The sequence below is a fragment of the Arvicola amphibius genome, chromosome 5 (assembly GCF_903992535.2).
Source record: "Arvicola amphibius chromosome 5, mArvAmp1.2, whole genome shotgun sequence".
NCBI lineage: Eukaryota > Metazoa > Chordata > Mammalia > Rodentia > Cricetidae > Arvicola > Arvicola amphibius.
In genome coordinates this window covers 49,054,433-49,072,421 of record NC_052051.1, presented here as the reverse complement: position 1 = coordinate 49,072,421, position 17,989 = coordinate 49,054,433, and the positions used below count along the sequence as shown (strand labels likewise).

Sequence of the window (17,989 nt, the reverse complement as noted above, 5' to 3'; positions counted from 1 at the left end):
CCAGCCCCAAAACTATAATTTTTATTTTAATTTAACAGAAGGAATCAAATTATTTTGAAAGGTAGAAATGGATCTAACGGAAAGAAAATAAGAGATGGAGAGATGGTTCCATGGTTAGAGTACTGGATGCTCTTTCAGAGGACCTGGGTTCAGTTCCCAGCACACATAGGTGGCTTAAAACCATGCGTAAGTCCAGGTCCTGGGCATCTGATGTCCCCTTCTGGCTTCCACATGCACTATACAGACAGGGTGCACATACACATGTGTTAACAAAACACTTATACACATTAAATTTAAAAAGTATATTAAAAAAAATAAAATAAGACAATGCAACACCAAAATCAAAGATGCTCTCATTTTGGCCAGATAAAAATAAAGAATAAAACTTTAAATAAGGAAAAATACCAAAATGCACCAAACATCTTCTATGCTCACCTGAAAACACAATGCAATAATTCTGACTCTTAAGAAACTCAGTTGTATTCAGAAAATTAAAATGACCAATAGGCTAGGGGATGGTTCAACGGGTACTGGCATTGTATGCTGTGAAAGGAAGCATGAGGTCCAGGTGGATGTGGTGGTCCAGCACCTAGTACCTTGGAGATAAGGCTAGCCAAATTCAGAGTGCTCTGAGTTCAATGGGGGACCCTGCCTCCAATAAATGAAGTAGAGAGCAATTGAAGACACTCAACTTCAACCTCTGGCCTTCACATACATGCATGTGCACTTGTGTACACACAGATATGTGCCCATGCACATGTAAATGCACATACACATATGTACACCACTCACACACATAAACACGCTGAGTTAGGTCTTCAGTTCATTCAGACTAATTATCTACATGTTAAATCTTCAGGAAAAAACTTAATATTAAAAAGAAAACTAAAGGTTATCAATTAAAATGTTTCATCATTTCATTCTCTTCAATTGGAAAAAATAATTCAATAAATTGTAATGACTGCTAATATACCCAGAATCTACTGTATATGGCATGCTACACCTTAGTTTAATACTCCCTTTCTCCTTGAGACTAGAAACACCCATAGCAATATGTTCCACTTTGGACTTATTTACTGTTTATGAAATGCTTATCACAGTCTAACATAAACCACTGTTTTACTTAAATTAAAACATAAGACCCATCTAGAAACTTCAACATCTGCTACTTTAGCTCATAAGAATTATACATGCTGAGTGCCATCTAGTGGTTGCAAGAACAACAGTTTATACAAGCACACATACTTAAATAACTTTAATACTTTTATTTTAAAATATTTACAACTAGAATGTAATGGCTTTAAGAATCAAGATCATAATCTTTATATAGAACATACTGAACTGTGAAAAAATGAACAAAAAATAACTATAAACAATAAAGGAGATAATAAAATTATAAAATTTCCCACTTAGTTTATTATTCTGTACAATGAACACATATTACTCATGCAATTAAAAACAAACTTTTATTAAAAATCTTTACATCAAAAATAAATTACAGGGAAATTTAAAAACCTTTAATATATAAAGTTAGATGCTAAAATTTTTTAAAAAGTAAAAAGATGTAAAATTATTATGTATATAGCTGTATATATAAAATATTCTTGGCAACCAGTATTTAATTGTCAATACTCTCATGAGAAAGGAAGCCAGGGGCTGAAGAACTGACTCAACAGTTAAAAGCACTTGTTGCTCTTGCAGAGGACTTGAGTTCAGTATCCAGCACCTACAAAGGAGCTCACAACCACCTGTAACTCCAATTCCAGAGAAGCTAGTGCCTTCCCCTGGCCTCAACGGGTACTGTACACACTTGGTAAAGACATACACACAGGCAAACACTCTTACACATAAAATAAAAATAAATAGAAAGGAATTTCACTAATAACACAATCTACAGAATCTTGTCACATTTTACTGTCGTCAACATCATACAGAGAGAACAAAAGTAAAAAGATTTATCAAGTACACTCATTTTGAACTGAACTGAACTTCTAGATTTTTAATTTTTGTCTTCTATTTTTAAGAGAATACAGAGAAGCTTCTGAAGTGGAAGGCAGTATGTCATCTAAGGATTTGGGTGTGGTCTCTCCTCCCTGTGTAATTCCTTTTTCTGGATGGGAAAAATGATCACCATACCCCCTTTTCCTTTTTGAGAAAGCCTTCCATGTAGCCAAGGCTGGCCTCATAGTCAGACCCTCCTCCCTTAGCCTTCTGAATGCTGGGAATACAGAAGTGCCACCATATCTAGTATACAATACACATTTATCTTAAAAATAAGATGAGAGCTGGAGAGAGATCTGTGGAGGCCCTGGGTGCAATCTTGTTCTTGTCATCTCCCATCCCCCAACCCCAGTTAGCCATTTTGAGGTAGACAAAGTAGTCAGCTGAGGAATGGGCCTGGGGACGAGGGGCGGGGGGGGGGGGGAGGTGGGGGAGGAATTCAGCATGAGTTCAAAGCCTATCTGGGCTACACAGCAAACTTGAAGTCATTCAGTGCTACATAACAAGACCTTGTCTCAAAAATCCAAAATGCAGAGCCAATAGTTTCCCTTTTCATAAAAATCATGAGAATATCTGTTCTAACCAAAGCAGAGTAAGTCAGAATGAATAGATGGCTTGGGAAATAAGGACCCAAAATAAATGCAATGGAAAGCATTCAAAAGCTTGATGACCTCAAAGGAACACTGACAGACATGAAAGCACATCTAGACTGGAACCATCACACAGAGGTTCCAGGAAGGAGGCCTCCAACACAGGCCCGTAAGACTCCAGTCAGCGTCTGGGAAGCATGATGATAGATATAAGAAGGCTAAGTAAAATATTTAAAAAGGCTGGTTCTCAGAGAAAAGCAAAAATAGTTAAGTTTTTCACAGTCATACTCTATAAAAATATGTATTACAAAATATAGGCTGAATAATAGTCCCCAAATATGTCTACATCCAGAACTTGTGTTGACTTAAAGATTTTATAGATGATTCCCCAGGCGAGCACAATGCAAAAGAGGAAGGAGGAGCTGAGAAGTATGTGATAAAAACACGATACTGACAGCAGATAGGAGTGTCTGGGTGTGCACGTGTGTACTGCGAGGGGTGGGGCAGATGAGGTGAGACAGAACATGAATGAGGAAGGTGGAAGACTCTAGAACTTTGGACCAGAAAAGCAGTTGAACACTGTAATCAAAGTTTAAAGGGCCATTCTCACAAAAGCCTGGAAGACAGTAGTTCTGAGAGCATTGCAGGCTCTGTAAGTCCAGTAAGAGGTTTCGAAGGAAAACAAGATTAGCAACTCTGCTAGAGGACATTTATGAGATATTTACAGAAAAAAAAAATATGTCCTTTTTTTCCCTCATGTCCTAAGAAGCTGCCTCAGGCTAAAATTAAACAGTAATGAACTAGGTAGGGCAGTGGTGGTGCACGCCTTTAATCCCAGCACTTGGGAGGCAGAGGCAGCTGGATCTCTGTGAGTTCTAGGCCAGGATAGGCTCCAAAGCTACAGAGAAACCCTGTCTCAAAAAACAAAAAAAAAAATTTTAGAAAAAAGTAATGAACAAATTTTTTGGCAGAGAAAACAAGACTGCACAATGTTGAGTCTGTGCCATGGACACTGGTAACGGTGATGTAAGTAATGTAATGATAATGTAGGCCTACATCAAGACTGCACAATGTTATGCTGCAGGATAATCCTTCTGTACACTGTGAATATGTTTTGCTCTCACTGGTTAATAAAGAAGCTGCTGCTTTTGGCCTATAGCAAGGCAGAATAAGGCTTCCTAGTCTCTCATGCCAGCCATGGTACAGAGACGCATCTCCACACAACTGCCCGTGAGATGGAGCTAGCAGCCAATCGCTGCATGGAAGGTTCCTGGGCCGCAGTAAGGAGGCTTCTCAGCCACTGCCTGAGAGCTTGAGAGCACAGCTCTGCGTGGCAGACTTAGGGGTTTTGCTCATACAGGCAGAAAAGGTTAGGGATACACAATAAGAACAGATTCAGACAAAAAGGCATCTGAATGTGGCACAGGCTTAAGAAAAAAAAGGAAAATGGGTATAGAAAGTCACAGAAAGAAATTAGTTTTCAAAAGTCTTTAAAGAAACAGTAAAAATAATGCTTATAAAAAGCCACATAAAGATGGAAAATATAGCCGGGCGGTGGTGGCGCACGCCTTTAATCCCAGCACTCGGGAGGCAGAGGCAGGCGGATCTCTGAGTTCGAGACCAGCCTGGTCTACAAGAGCTAGTTCCAGGACAGGCTCTAAAAACTACATGGAAACCCTGTCTCGAAAAAAAAAAAAAAAAAAAGATGGAAAATATAGAGTCTAGATACTATGTGTTATTATGGTGTATTTTAATTGTTTGACTTTAGATTGTTTATTTCTGAAAAAAAGGAGCAAAAGCTACTAAGAGATATTTGATTATAAATGTTGCTGGATTAAAACAACCTATGTACTTTTAAAATGTCTTGACTTCAAAATGGAAATCAAAAGATACATTACTTTGGAAGAGAGATTATGCTTTTATTTCCACAGGAAATGAGAGGCTCTGGATTCGTTCTGAGTTAAGAAAAATCAGGTGTGATTGAGGAAAACTCTCTGGAAACCCTGGCTACAAACATAAAGAAATAAACCAAACTACAAGATATGAGATGCATATTATATCTGCTCAAACACATAACAAGGAAATTATCTTAAGCGAGCTTATGTACAATGAACAGTCTATACTTATTATCCAGATACATTTGTTACTTTTGAAAGCTTTGTATTTTCAGAACAAGAGGACCAGATACCAATAAAAACAAACTGCCCAGGTGAACCAGCATCTCAAAATGCCTCTGTTGCAGTTTTCTCAGAGTTCTTCATCCAAAACAGCTTCCAGGCTGCTGACTGAGATGATCCAACCTCACAGAATACTACAGCCAAGATTTAGCAATTATCTTGACTTCCTCAGAGTTCCTCAAAGATTACCAGTGCCCCTCCAAACAGCAGGAAGTAGTCTAGAAAACTATGCCCACATGCCCAAAATATTGGTTATAAATATTTGTTTTCATTTAAGGGGCTTGATTACAAAATATTATTAGTCATAATCAATCTCTTTCTAAAAGAAGAAAGGGAGATATAATATAGAGATGATGGAGAAAAGGGTAGATTATTAAATTTAACTTTAATCCAAAAAAAATCTTAAATTACTTTACATGGGTAAGGATTTTGGTTTGATTCAAATATAAAGTTAATGGGGGGGGGAGCAGCTGGAGAGATGGCTCAGAGGTTAAGAGCACTGGCTTACAGAGGTCCTGAGTTCAATTCCCAGCAACCACATGGTGGCTCACACCATCTACAATGAGATATGATGCCCTCTTATGACCTCTAGGGATATATGCAGGCAGAATACTATATACATAAAAAATAAATAAATCTTTAAAAAAGTTGTGTTTATACTGTATGTATATTTCTACTCTTGTTTAAGGTATTATATTTATGCAACTCACTTAAAAATGTAATGTATAATTAAAAATACAGATTAAGCCAGGTGGTGATAAGATATGCCTTTAATATCAGCACTTGAGAGGCAGAGGCAGGTAGATCTCTGTGAGTTTGAGGCCAGCCTGGTCTACAAAGCAAGTTCCAGGAAGGCTCCAAAGCTACAAAGAAACCCTGTCTCAAAAAACTGAAAAAAAAAAAAACTTAATGAACAAAAAAAACTTAATAGTCATCTATAACAGTCAAACTTATAGTCATGTTAGATATGTTTTCAATGTCATACACAGATATATTTAGATAGATGGTCTCAAGCACTTTAAAGACCTAAAGAATATGGCATTTAATTATTTAATAACCTAAAACTTTTCATGATAGTGAGATACATCTGCTCCTGGCAACACCAATCTACTTCAGAAAAGATGGTGGGCATCAAAGAAACTGTATAGTATTTATTTTCTTTATGGCAAAAGATAGCCTTGTGAGCAAAGAAACTGCCCTTGCCTCAATTGCTGACAGTTACTGTCCAAACTGGACCAGCAGGACACAAGAAAGGCGACTGCCAAGCTTTGCCAAGATTAGGTAGGGAAGTCCTTCAAAATTCCCTGTTTAACAGGAAAGTCTGTCAGATATGCTAGGTCTGTAGGTCAGAGTTGGACGTCCCAACATTGCAGAGGAACTCTGGGTAACTGTCCGGGCAGTCCAGGCAGCTTGAGGTCCCTATCATTGGGTAACATTTCACCCTTCTGGGGTCTTTGATAGAGTTGAAGACTAGATAATCACAGTTATAACTTTTCTTAGTTATGATAAAAGGGTAAATTAGATATAAAACTTTAAACTCAACAAGATAGGATGGATATTTTCTCTAATTTTGTAAAATACAAATATTGTAACCGTAATTCTACCTTAATAACTGTTTTGATGTATGTAATTTTACTATGTTAAAGTTAAAATCTTCCTTTATGATTAGACAGAAAGGGGAAAATGCTGAAGGATAATCCTTCTGTATGCTGTGAATAAGTTCTGCTCTCACTGGTTAATAAAGAAACTGCTTTGGTCTATAGCAAAGCAGAATAAGGCTAGATGGGAAAGCCAAACTAAAAATAAAGAGAGGAGAAACATGGAGCCGGGAACTGATGCAAGCCAACTGCCAGAGGAAAAAGATGTGCTAGAGAACAGGCAAAGCCACAAAGCCACATGGCAAAATGTAGATTAATAGAAATGGGTTAATTTAAGTTGAAGAGCTAGTTAATATTAAACCTGATCTATGTGCCAAACATTCTGCAACTAATATAAGCTTTTGTGTGTTAATTTGGTACTGGACGGGGGGGGGGACAAAAAAAAGCTCCACCTCCATTTACAGTTGAGTCTATGCCATGGATACTGATAACAGTGATGTAGGTCTACAGTTGAAAGAGAACAAGTGGAGCAGAAATACAGAACGTATGGTTTGGAAAGAAAAGGAATGCTGAGAAGTTCAATGTTATACAGCCAAAGCAAGTGCTGAAAGAGAGGCTACAATTGTTAAGATTTAGTACTATTATTTTGTTCTTCTGTGTACGTATGTGTGCATGTGTGTGCTCTGGGACATGGTTTCTCTGTGTAGCCTTGGCTGTCCTGGAACTCACTCTGTAGACCAGGCTGGCCTTAAACTTAGAGAGATTCACCTGCCTCTGCCTCTGCCTCTGCCTTTGCCTCCCAAGTGCTAGAATTAAAGGCGTGTGCCACCATCACCACCTTATTTTACTGCTTTTTTTCTTTTGGATTTTCAAGACAGTAAGAGAACTTTTCATCATAACAAATGCACTCCTTAAAGCTACTTTTATCTTTCTAATTGAGCTTTTAAACCAAAACATTGACTAGAGTTTATGAATTCAATATTTTATGGTTATGCTAGCAGAGAAAGGTCAGACACTGTATGAGACTAAGTGTCATTTAGAAAAGCATTCATAGTCAATGTGCAGATCTGTGTTATAAAATAAAATTCAGCACGATTTTGTCACACACACACCCCAAAAAAGACAGAAAATGATCAAAGCTTATATAGAAAAAAAAATCATTCAGCACCACTAACCTTTAAAGAAAGTGTTAATCAGAACAACAATGAAGACAGGGCATGGTGGCACACATCTTTAATTTCAGTACCCACAAGGCAGAAGCAGGTGGATCTCCAAGTTGAAGGCCAGTCAATTCCAAGAAGCAAGTATCAGACCAGGCAGAGATAGACAGTGAAAGCTTGTCTCAAAATAAACAAAAACCGAAGACCAGAACCACACTGGAAGACCATTTCAACCTAACCAGAAAAGCTATTCTCGGGGCTGGAGGGATGGCTCAGTGGTTAAGAGTACTGTCTGCGCCCTTCCAAAGGTCCTGAGTTCAATTCCCAGCAACCATCTGGTAGCTCACAACCATCTGTAATGAGATCTGGTGCCCTCTTCTGGCCTACAAGTATACATGCAGACAGAATACTAAGAATGCTGTATACATAATAAATAAATTTTAAAAAAAAAAGAAAAGCTATGCTCAATACATACATACATACATTCATAATACATACATACCTAAGTTCTAGCAAGACTAAAAGAGAAACACACCCTGATGACAGGGTTATAAATAATAGTAACAACGGGAGAAGTCTCAAAAACTAAAAAGAGAACTGTCCTATGATGAATAAATCCAACTACTAGATGTATGTCCTAAAGAAATCAAATCAGCATGCCAAAGAGATAGCTGTACTCGGTTTACTGCATTATTTATTCAGGACAGTCAAGACATGGAATCAACTTAGATGCCCATCAAGGATGAGTAAAGAAATGTGGTCTATAAATGGAGTATTTCACCATGAAAAATAATAAAGACCTCAAGCACAGAAAGATACTGTTACATGTAGAAGTTAAATACCATCAATACAGGATAGTGGTAGCAAAACCCTGGGAAGGTTGCAGAAAGTAACAGAGAGGATAGTTGGGGATAAAGTTCCAATGGCAAGAAGGAATGAATTTATAATGCATTTATAACAATTAAATAAATACTTAAAAATAACTAATAGGGTCTATCTTGGATATTCCCAAGACAAAGAAATGATGTATGTATAAAGCCACATGTCAATGCAGTGATCCAATTATCACATCTCTGTATTCCTTAAGGTGGTACACATCCTTAATCCCAGCACTCAGGAGGCAGAGGCAGGTGGATCTCTGTGAGTTTGAGGCCAACCTGGTCTATGAAGTGAATTCCAGACAGTCAAAGAACTGTTACACAGAGAAACCCTGTCTGAAAAAACCAAAAAAGAAAAAGAAAAATGTGCTGTTAGCTATGAAAAGAATATATAGGCTTAGTTCAGACAAAAATAAAAACTGTGGTGGTTTGAATGAAAATGGTTCCCACAGGCTCACAGGGAGTGGATTAGGACATGTCACCTTGTTGAAGTGTGGCCTTGTTGAAGGGGGTAGGCTTTGAGGTCTCAGAAGCTCAAGCTAGGCCCACTGTCTCTTCATGCTGCTTGCAGATCCAGATACAGAACTCTCAGCTACTCTATAGCATAATGTCTGCCAGCATGCTGCCATGCTTCCCACAATAACAGTGGACTAAACCTCTGTAAGTCAGCCCCAATTAAATGTTTCCCTTTTTAAGAACTGCTGTGGTCATGGTTTCTTCACAGCAATAGAAACCATACCAGATTTCAATGATTTTCAAGATCATGAGCCAAGACTCATTATTCTGAGCTAGACCCACTATTCTTTTAAAATCTTAGCATATAAGTTACCTGTGCACATATACACAAAACCAAAATAAGAAGTATACATGACCACTGTGTGTAATACTTCCTACTGTGGGCTACTGTAAGATATCTGGGAATGGAAAATGGGTTCCGCAGTACCTCCTTTGATATATGAGGGTCAGCAAAGTTTTTTTTTTTTTAAAAAAAAAAAAACTTGAAAACAATTTTGATTGTTGTTATATTCGTTCAGATAGGTCTCAGTGAATGTTCTAACAAGCCAAGCATGTTCCCGCTTTAGGATCTTAAGTTTGTTCAATCCAGAACATGTTCCCTCTGACACCCAGGTATTGGGTTTCTCTGACCACTTCAAGTGGCAGCCACACCACACCTTCTCTCCCCTTGCCTACCTTTATTCCTATCCTACTCATTACCACCCAACACCAGAAACTGTTTACTACATCCCTCACTCAGAAGTTTGGTTTTACTCATTACTATAAGAGATGAAGAGAGCCTGTCATGGGACAAGCATCTGACTAAGTTTTAAAAGGGAAGAAAGGGGGAAAACATTAACAAGGAAACAGAAGTTACATGATTAAGGTCAAAGAAGCAGTATGTAGTACGAAAATGTCTGAGCACCAGAAAGTTGACTTGACCCTGCAGACTACTGAAGACTACTGCAGGGTTTTCAAAGGGTTGATCTACTCAAACATTCACTCAGCACAGGTTCAATGCAAAGGTCGAAAGCACGGCGGAGAGTACAAAGGACAAAGCCAAGTCCTGTCCTTGGGCTGTTAGATTAGGAGCATGTGATCTGGAAGTTTGGGGGAAATTATTCTGGCAGCTACAGGCAGGATGGATTCAAGGAAGGAGAATCTAAGGAAAACTACTGGTTGGTGGACATAATAAAGGAAAAGCATGTATCATAGACAACGTCAAGATAGGAGGAGAAAACTATGAACTGATAGAAGGCTAGAAAGTAAAAAATCTACAGGTGATGGAAGTTCTTTAGTGTTCTACTAAACCATGAACCTTGACACTCTCAGACGCCAGCAGCACATAAAACAATTATGTTGAAAAAGAAAAAGAAAAAAGAGGGGGAGCAGAGAGCAGATGATCTTACCATTGGCAGGAATGACAACACTGGTAACAGAATCACAAAACAGAAAGACAGTAATCAAAGGGGGCTAAGAATAAGATATTAAATAAGAGAAAAAAGCTTAAGTGTCTTCATGAAATCAAGCAACAGGAGGCTACAGTCATGGCTCAGCAATCAAGAGCACCTGCTCTTGCAGAAGACAGGGATTCAATTCCCAGCACCCAAAACACTCATTCACATACCATTAATCTAAAAATTTCCTAATGTCAAGCAACTTATATTTAATATTATCTATATAATATATATTATATAATCAAGATAAAGTCCATTATTACTGACAAAAATAAGTTCTCTTAAGCAGTTTGAATATGATATCCAGTATTACAGTAAGTTAGGGAAGTAATAAAGAGAACCTAGAGACTGAGGGGATCCAGAGACCTTCATCCGGCAACAGATGGAGATAGAGACAGAGACCCACATCGGAGCACTGGACTGTGCTCCCAAGGTCCAGTTGAAGAGCAGGAGGAGAATATGAGCAAGGAAGTCAGCACCACGAGGGGTTGGTCCACCCACTGAGACACTGTGCCTGAGCTAATGGGAGCTCACCAAATCCAATTGGACTGGGACTGAATGAGCATGGGATCAAACTGGACCCTCTGAATGTGGCTGACAATTGGGGCAGACTGAGAATAGCACTAGGATTTGTCTCTACTGCATGTACTGGCTTTTTGGGATCCTGTTCTATTTGGAAGCAAATCTTCCTAAGCCTGGATGGAAGGGGGAGGGCCGTGAATTTCCCACAGGGCAGGGTACCCTGCCTTCTCTTAGGACTGGAGGGGGAAAAGGGGAGGGGGGAACAGTAGGGAAGTAGAAGGAGGGAAGAAAGAAATTTTGAATGGTATTATTTATAAAGTAATAAAAAATTAGAAAAAAATGGGATTGTTAAAGGAAATGATGAAGACTAAAATTGGAAACTCCATGGGTATATCAGATGCTTGGTATCAACTGTCAGCTTGACAGGATCCACAGCTACTGAAGAGACAAGGTCCTGGGCATGTCTGTGAGCAATTATCTCCATTAGGTTAATAGTGGACTTGGGATGACCATCCATATTTATGGATGGAAACATTCCATGAGAGAAGGTCCAGGATTGAATAAGAAAAAGTGAATCAAAGATGAGCATTAGCAATCATCACGCTGGCTCCTGACTGGATGCGATGTGATCAGCTGCGGTTAGCTCCTGCTGCCATGATGTCCCTGCCATGATGGATTGTATCCCTTAAATATGAGCTAAAATAAATCATTTCCCAGAGGGGGGGGGGGCTCTTAACAGTAATGAGATAAAGGAATGAGGCAAACACTGGAAGAGATTCTGAAGTCTGTTTATTTATTTATTTTGGATTTTCGAGATGGTTTCTCTGTAGCTTTGGAGCCTGTGAAGTTTATTTTCTTCTCCTATTTTATGTATGTACATTTGAAATCAGGGGGAATAAACCTCTACAGATAGTGGAGTAACCAGAAAGAAAAAGTTAAATATGGCAGCTAGATTCCTGAAAAAACAAGATTCCTCTTTCATTTAGTCTATAAAGTGGTAGATCTGAAATTCACCATAGTGACGGTAAACAATGCGAAAGCTCACTCTGTATTTTTCTCCAGTAGGTAGGAGTCAACTGTATCAACTAAGTTAAAGGAATAGAAGAAATCAGAAACAAAACAAAACATGAGATTAACAAAATTATTCCCAAGTAGCATGAGACTATTGAAATTGTTCATCAATTTAAAGTGGCCAAGAAATCCTAGTCATTAGACTTCTTCAGTGGTGGGAGGTTCTGATAAAGGGAAGCACAGTAAATATGAAAGTGACTAATGTCCAAATTCACTAGACAAAACTGTCTCAGTGTGAGCTACACAAACAAATTGCTCTCTCTGGGTGTTTGCAAAGAAGAGAAGTGTATCTCTCATACCCCTACAGGACAAAGTCCAAGATCACAGTGGTATGGGTCAACAGATCAACAGCATTCTTTTTTGTTGTTGTTTTTGCAGACAGGGTTTTCTCTGTGTAGCCCTAACTGTTCTGGAACTAAGTAGACCAGCCTGGCCTCAAACTCACAGAGATCCACCTGCCTCAGCCTGCTGAGTGCTAAAGGTGGATGTCACCACAAACTGGCTGTCTGTAGTCTCTTCTGAAAGGCACTAATCTCATGCAGAAAGGCTTTACATTCATCATCTAGTCTCCCCAAACCATCATCTTGAAGATTGAGTTCAAAATGAATTTCAGGAGGACACATTCAGACCACAATATTAAGGGAAAGACAGTGGGGGTCCCTATGAATGGAAAAAATAGAATAATCAGTCACATGGGTAAAGGTCAAAGATTTTACATAAACCATTTTGGATATAAAGGAAAAATTTCAAATCATTTATGCACCAAAGTTTCTTGCTTGGATATAAGTGTTATAGACACAAGGGAAATACAGCAAGGCAGCTTACACATCCAATAATTTTGTTTTGTTTTGTTTGAGGCGGGGATGACTGAGACAGGGTTTCTCTGTGTAACCCTGGCTGTCCTGGAACTCACTCTGTAGACCAGTCTGGTCTTGAACAAGAGATCTCTTCCTCCCCAGCTCTTGGATTAAAGGCGTGTGCCACCACACCCAACAGATAGGTTTACAGCATGAAAGAAACTGACCTTAAATAGTGTCCAATACTGTAATTTTATGGCCTTAGTATCTACTTCTTTACCAAATGGGAGGGGGTTATGATAGAAAACAGTATCATGGCACCCCTCCCACTCACTTCTTTTAAGGAATCACTACTAGATATACTATCAGGATTACCAGTAGCCTACCTCTCTAGTGTAATGAGATTGAAACACCTAACTTTAATAGACACTCAAGATTCTTCTAGAAAAAGATACTGCATTGTATAATAAAATTGCAGTATCTAATTTTAAAAGACAGTGTCTAATTTAAAAGAGAATAACAGTGGCTATTGAGTTGGCTCAGTAGGTAAAGGGCCTTTTTTACTGTGTGTGATGCACAGGAACATCCCATGAGTGTTTGGAAGAGTGGGGTCAGATCCCCTAGAACTGGAATTATAAGTAGTTGTGAGCTATGCGACAAGGGAGCTGGAAACTGAACTTGAATGTTCTGAACAAGCAGCGAGTGCTCTCAACCAGACACCTCTCCAGCCCCAGGGCAAAGATCTCTGCCACCAAGCCAGTCCTGAGTTTGATCCTAGTAAAATGGCTCCCAAATCTGTAATCTCCAAGTGTCATGGGCCTCTTGCACCCACACACAAATAAGCAAATTGAAAAGGGATACTGTAGTGGACTCCTTCCAAAGGTTACATAACATTATTATTTTTGCGTATATGCACAGAAATATGTATTTGTGTGAACATGTGGATTCACACACAGACAAATTCCTAGATTACTGATTCCAAGGGTTCTGAATGGTGGAGCTGAGACCCCATGATAACTATGTACACTAGATTGGGCATGGTGACTCATGCCTGTAATCTCAGCATCTGAAAGGATGAAGCAAGGGGATTATGGCAATCTCAAGGTCAGTCTAGAGTATATGGTGAATTTGGGGCAAATTTAAGTTAAATGGAAATTCTGAAAAAAGAAAACCTAAAAACTAAAAAAAAACTTACTGATCTATTAACTATCTAAGGCAGTGGTCCTGAACCTGGAGTCATAACCCCTTTAGGAGACGACCGATCCTAAACAGGGATCTACCTGACAGGGGTTGCCTAAGACCATCAGAAAACATTTACATTACAATTCATAACAGCAACAGAATTACAGTTATGAAGTAACAGCAAAAATAATTTTATGGTTGGGGGTTAGCACATGAGGAACTGTTTCAAAGTGTCACAACATTAGGATGGTTGAAAACCACTTTATATATGTACTAAATCATTTAATGATCCCTACCACCACAATAGGTGCTAGAATGATCCCTACTGTACAAAGAAAGCAACTATGGCACACAGGAAGACTCAGCAACTGTTCTTCTTCTTATCGATAATGCTTCAACTGGTACTCTTCAAACCTTTATTACATCAAGATAAAATCAGGCCGGGCAGTGGTGGCGCACGCCTTTAATCCCAGCACTCGGGAGGCAGAGGCAGGCGGATCTCTGTGAGTTTGAGACCAGCCTGGTCTACAAGAGCTAGTTCCAGGGCAGGCTCCAAAGCCACAGAGAAACCCTGTCTCGAAAAACCAAAAAAAAAAAAAAAAAAAAAAAAAAAAAAAAGATAAAATCAGGATTTATCTTTGGAGAAATTACTTACAGCCTAAGTCTCTACTCCAATGTCATAAACATAAGCAGCCCAAACAGAGATGCACTAAGCTTTTCAGGACCATAGAGTGCTGATGTTCGGAGGAAACAAACTGGTCCTAATTCTAATTTTAGAAAAATAAAACGCTAATTACCACTGACCCAGAGTTGAGACATTAATGCTACAGAAACATATCTATTAGTTGTAAAGCCATGGGGTCACTGGAAAGCTGCCTGACTTCAAATGAAAAAGTTGACAATTATATATTCTATAAATGAGACAGAAGACTTGAAAGGGTCCCAACAGACATACACACACACAAGTTTAGAAGACAGAGATGCTAAAGACCTTAATTTGATCACTGCATAACGTATACAGAGTCAAATTATTGTAGTTGGTGATCTATAAACAAGTTCCTAGATGTTCAAGAAAGTGCTCACAGGCTCCAATGTGAAATAAGGGCTAGACCCCAGTAGTACATTTACTGGCATAGGCAACTTGAAGAAACTCCAGCTCCCTCAAAAATGAATTTCTGACTTAAAATTTTATGTGACATATTGAGTTTGTAATGTTTGCCTTACCTGTTACCTGATGAGATACTTTAAACAGTTTTTTAAAATGCCAGGAAAGGGGGGAAAACAATCAAAATCAAGTAAAATTAACCAGGATCCAATCTTTTTTTTTTAATATGAATAGCACACATTGAAAATGTACCTGGTACTTTCTGACAAGTACATGAAGAATGGCCAGATGCTTCCTGTTGATGAAGAGCAGAGAAAGGCCAACTGACACATTCAGACTAGAGGTCACAAGAAACCACTGCAAACTCAGCTTCCTTCCAAAACCAGTAGGCCCAACTCATCTTGAAATTTTACACATTCATCACCCACACCAAGGAAACCCAAACTGACTCAGAAAAAAGCTAAGGGCTTATATATGCAAATTATATGGATATTACTTATGCTTTGTTTCAGCAAAGGTCTCACCTTCAACTCAAGTCTGAGTTCTACAGTGTTGAAAAGAACACCGATGAACAGGTCTTCTTTACGAGCACAGTAGATGTAAATTCGCTTTATTGTCTGTCTTGTCACTTGGACTAGTTCCAAATGTTCCTGAGACTTCAAGACTATCGGTAAATTAGAATCTTTGTAATGCTTACGTATCTTAATCCCCATCTTTTAAAAAGTTAGAGCCCTCTCTCCCAAAATTCAGGAATCACTGAATCATTCTTCTCATTCATGTTTTTTAAAAGTCTGTCTTGTACAGTAGTATCCTGATTGTACTTACATGGCGAAAACAGGATAAAGAAAAAAAATGCATGATGTACGGTGTTTCCCAGTGGTTATGTGGTGTGATATCACCACATAAATAGATTCAAGAACCCCTTTTCTGTTTAGGCACTAAAAAGATTTGCAAAAATGCAGAACAAAGTGGCTCTTGCCTAAATCATGAGTTAACACATAGAACAACTTTTGACTTTTCACAAAAGAAAAATGAATAAAGGGATAATAGCTATTACTTTCCTTAAAATTCAAAGCCATAGAGTCTGAAGGGCTGAGTCAAATTCTATCAGTTAAAGTTAAATTAACCTGGGTGAATCTCTATCAGGTAGTATCTTCCGTATAGTAAATTCGGTGCGTTTTAAATTCTGGGATGGCAACTACTTCACAAGGAAAAGTACACCAGCGTTTTGTCCAGATAAAAATTACACTTCAGAAAGTAACTCGCCTGAACAGACAGCACACCGGTGTCTGCTGAAGGAACTTAAAACTATTTTCACGCTATGAAGCTCCCTTTCGGAAGTTCTGTGGTCTCGCCCCTGCTTTAATCAGATGTGTCTGCTAGACACAATCCAAACGGACTTAAAGCAAAAGCTTCAAGGGAAAACACAGCAATTAGGCCCGTGCCATCCTTCGCTTTCATTTCGGAGATGCACATTTGGAGCTAGGCACGCGGCTTCAACACAGTGGTAGAGGTTCACAACAGCACACTCAACACCGATCTGTGCCCAGACATGAGATGACCCGACGAAAACTCGCGGCTTCTTTCCCGCACCCCCGCTCGCGTGGGTTCCGGCGGCCAAGTCTCTGGGGGCAAAAGCCTCGACCACTGAGACTGGCAGGCTCCATCCCTCCAGGGCTCTCCCGTCTACCCTGCCCCGGGCCGGCTCTCCCGCCGAGACCCGAGCGCCCCCCGGCCCCGTGGGCCCCAGAGCGGCGGGGCGGCCCGGTTCGGCCTTCCCGCTTGTCGTCGGCCCGGCCCGGCCCGATGTTCAGGCCGCTGAGACAAAGAAGCGGGCGGAGGCCGCGCCGCCTTTCCAGCCGCCCGCCCCACCGGCCCGGATCCCCACGGCCATGGCGACCCCACCGCAGCCCCGGCCCGTGGGGACCGCGGGAGGCCGCGGCGCCTGGCCGAGGAGGGGGCGGCGGCCGCCACCATGTCTGCCGCCCCTCCCAGAAGCCAAGCGCCGGGCGGACAAAGCGCGGCGGCGGCGGCGCGGACACCCAGGCCGACCCCGCCGACCCCCGCCAAACGAGCGGGGCCGGGAGCCCCGGAAACCCGGCGCCTTAATGCAATAAACAGGAAATCGCGGGGATGATCTGGGTTCCGGGGGAAGTGGAATTATTTTTTACCAGCGAAGAGATCAACTTCCACATCCGGTGGTAACAGGGCCCTACACAGACCCGCACTGACCTGGAAAAGCTTCGGGAGCGGCGGCGGGGGAGCAGCGGGAGGAGGTGCGGGGACCGCGGCGCCTCGGAGCCGGCAGGGCTGACGCGGCCCCGCCACACACAGAGCGCTTCGCTGCACAGGGCGCTATTTTCCGAAAATGCCGCGTCTGGTCGGCGCCCAAAATCCCCACCGAAAAGTCCCCGTCGGCGCGGAGGGACACGGCGGACGAGCTCCCAGCATGCCTGTGGAGGCCTGGCCAGCCCGCGCCGGTTTCCGCCCCACTGCCCCCGGGAGCAGGCCTGCCGCCACCCTCCCCGGGCCCCGTTCCGGCGGGAGAAAGGGACGAAAGGGTCTGGTTTTGACTTTAAACACAGAGAAAGGAAATAAGCCATTTCTAGCGCTCGGCCACACAAAGGCTGCGGCGGAATGATCCACTGAGCTACCGCAAGTCCCGGCTCGCCCGGCGCCTGCGCGGCAGCGGGGTGAGCGCTGCGGAGGCCATGTGCGCGGCCGGGTGTTAACGCCGCGCCGTGGGGCGGGATGTGTGGGAACTGGGGTGCGTGTGCTGAGCGTCCTTTCTCCCCGGCGTGACACGTGAATCGCAGGGACTGCGGGACGCTTGGGGCTTAAACTTGCTCGTGGGGTGTTGTAGTAGATTCCCGGCAGGCGGAAGGGGAGTAGGAACCTAGGATTTACCTTAAAGTGGTCCAGGAAGGTAGACCCGGAGTCGTTAGTTGAGGTGCCA

General features: G+C 41.1%; 1 protein-coding gene across 5 annotated transcripts in view; it reads right to left on the bottom strand.

Moving 5' to 3' along the window:
* Positions 1 to 17,492, bottom strand: part of Gabpb1 (GA binding protein transcription factor subunit beta 1) — a 50,923-nt gene extending 33,431 nt beyond the window's left edge. The window contains exon 1 of one of the 5 annotated variants that reach the window (XM_038329581.1): positions 17,266 to 17,492. The gene's annotated coding sequence lies outside the window, so the exon portion shown is untranslated. Of the gene's footprint in view, positions 1 to 15,557; positions 16,817 to 17,204; positions 17,220 to 17,265 lie in introns of those variants that run through there. The other 4 variants (XM_038329578.1, XM_038329577.1, XM_038329579.1 and 1 more) reach the window with 4 other exon arrangements.
* Between the last annotated feature and the right edge of the window lie 497 nt (positions 17,493 to 17,989).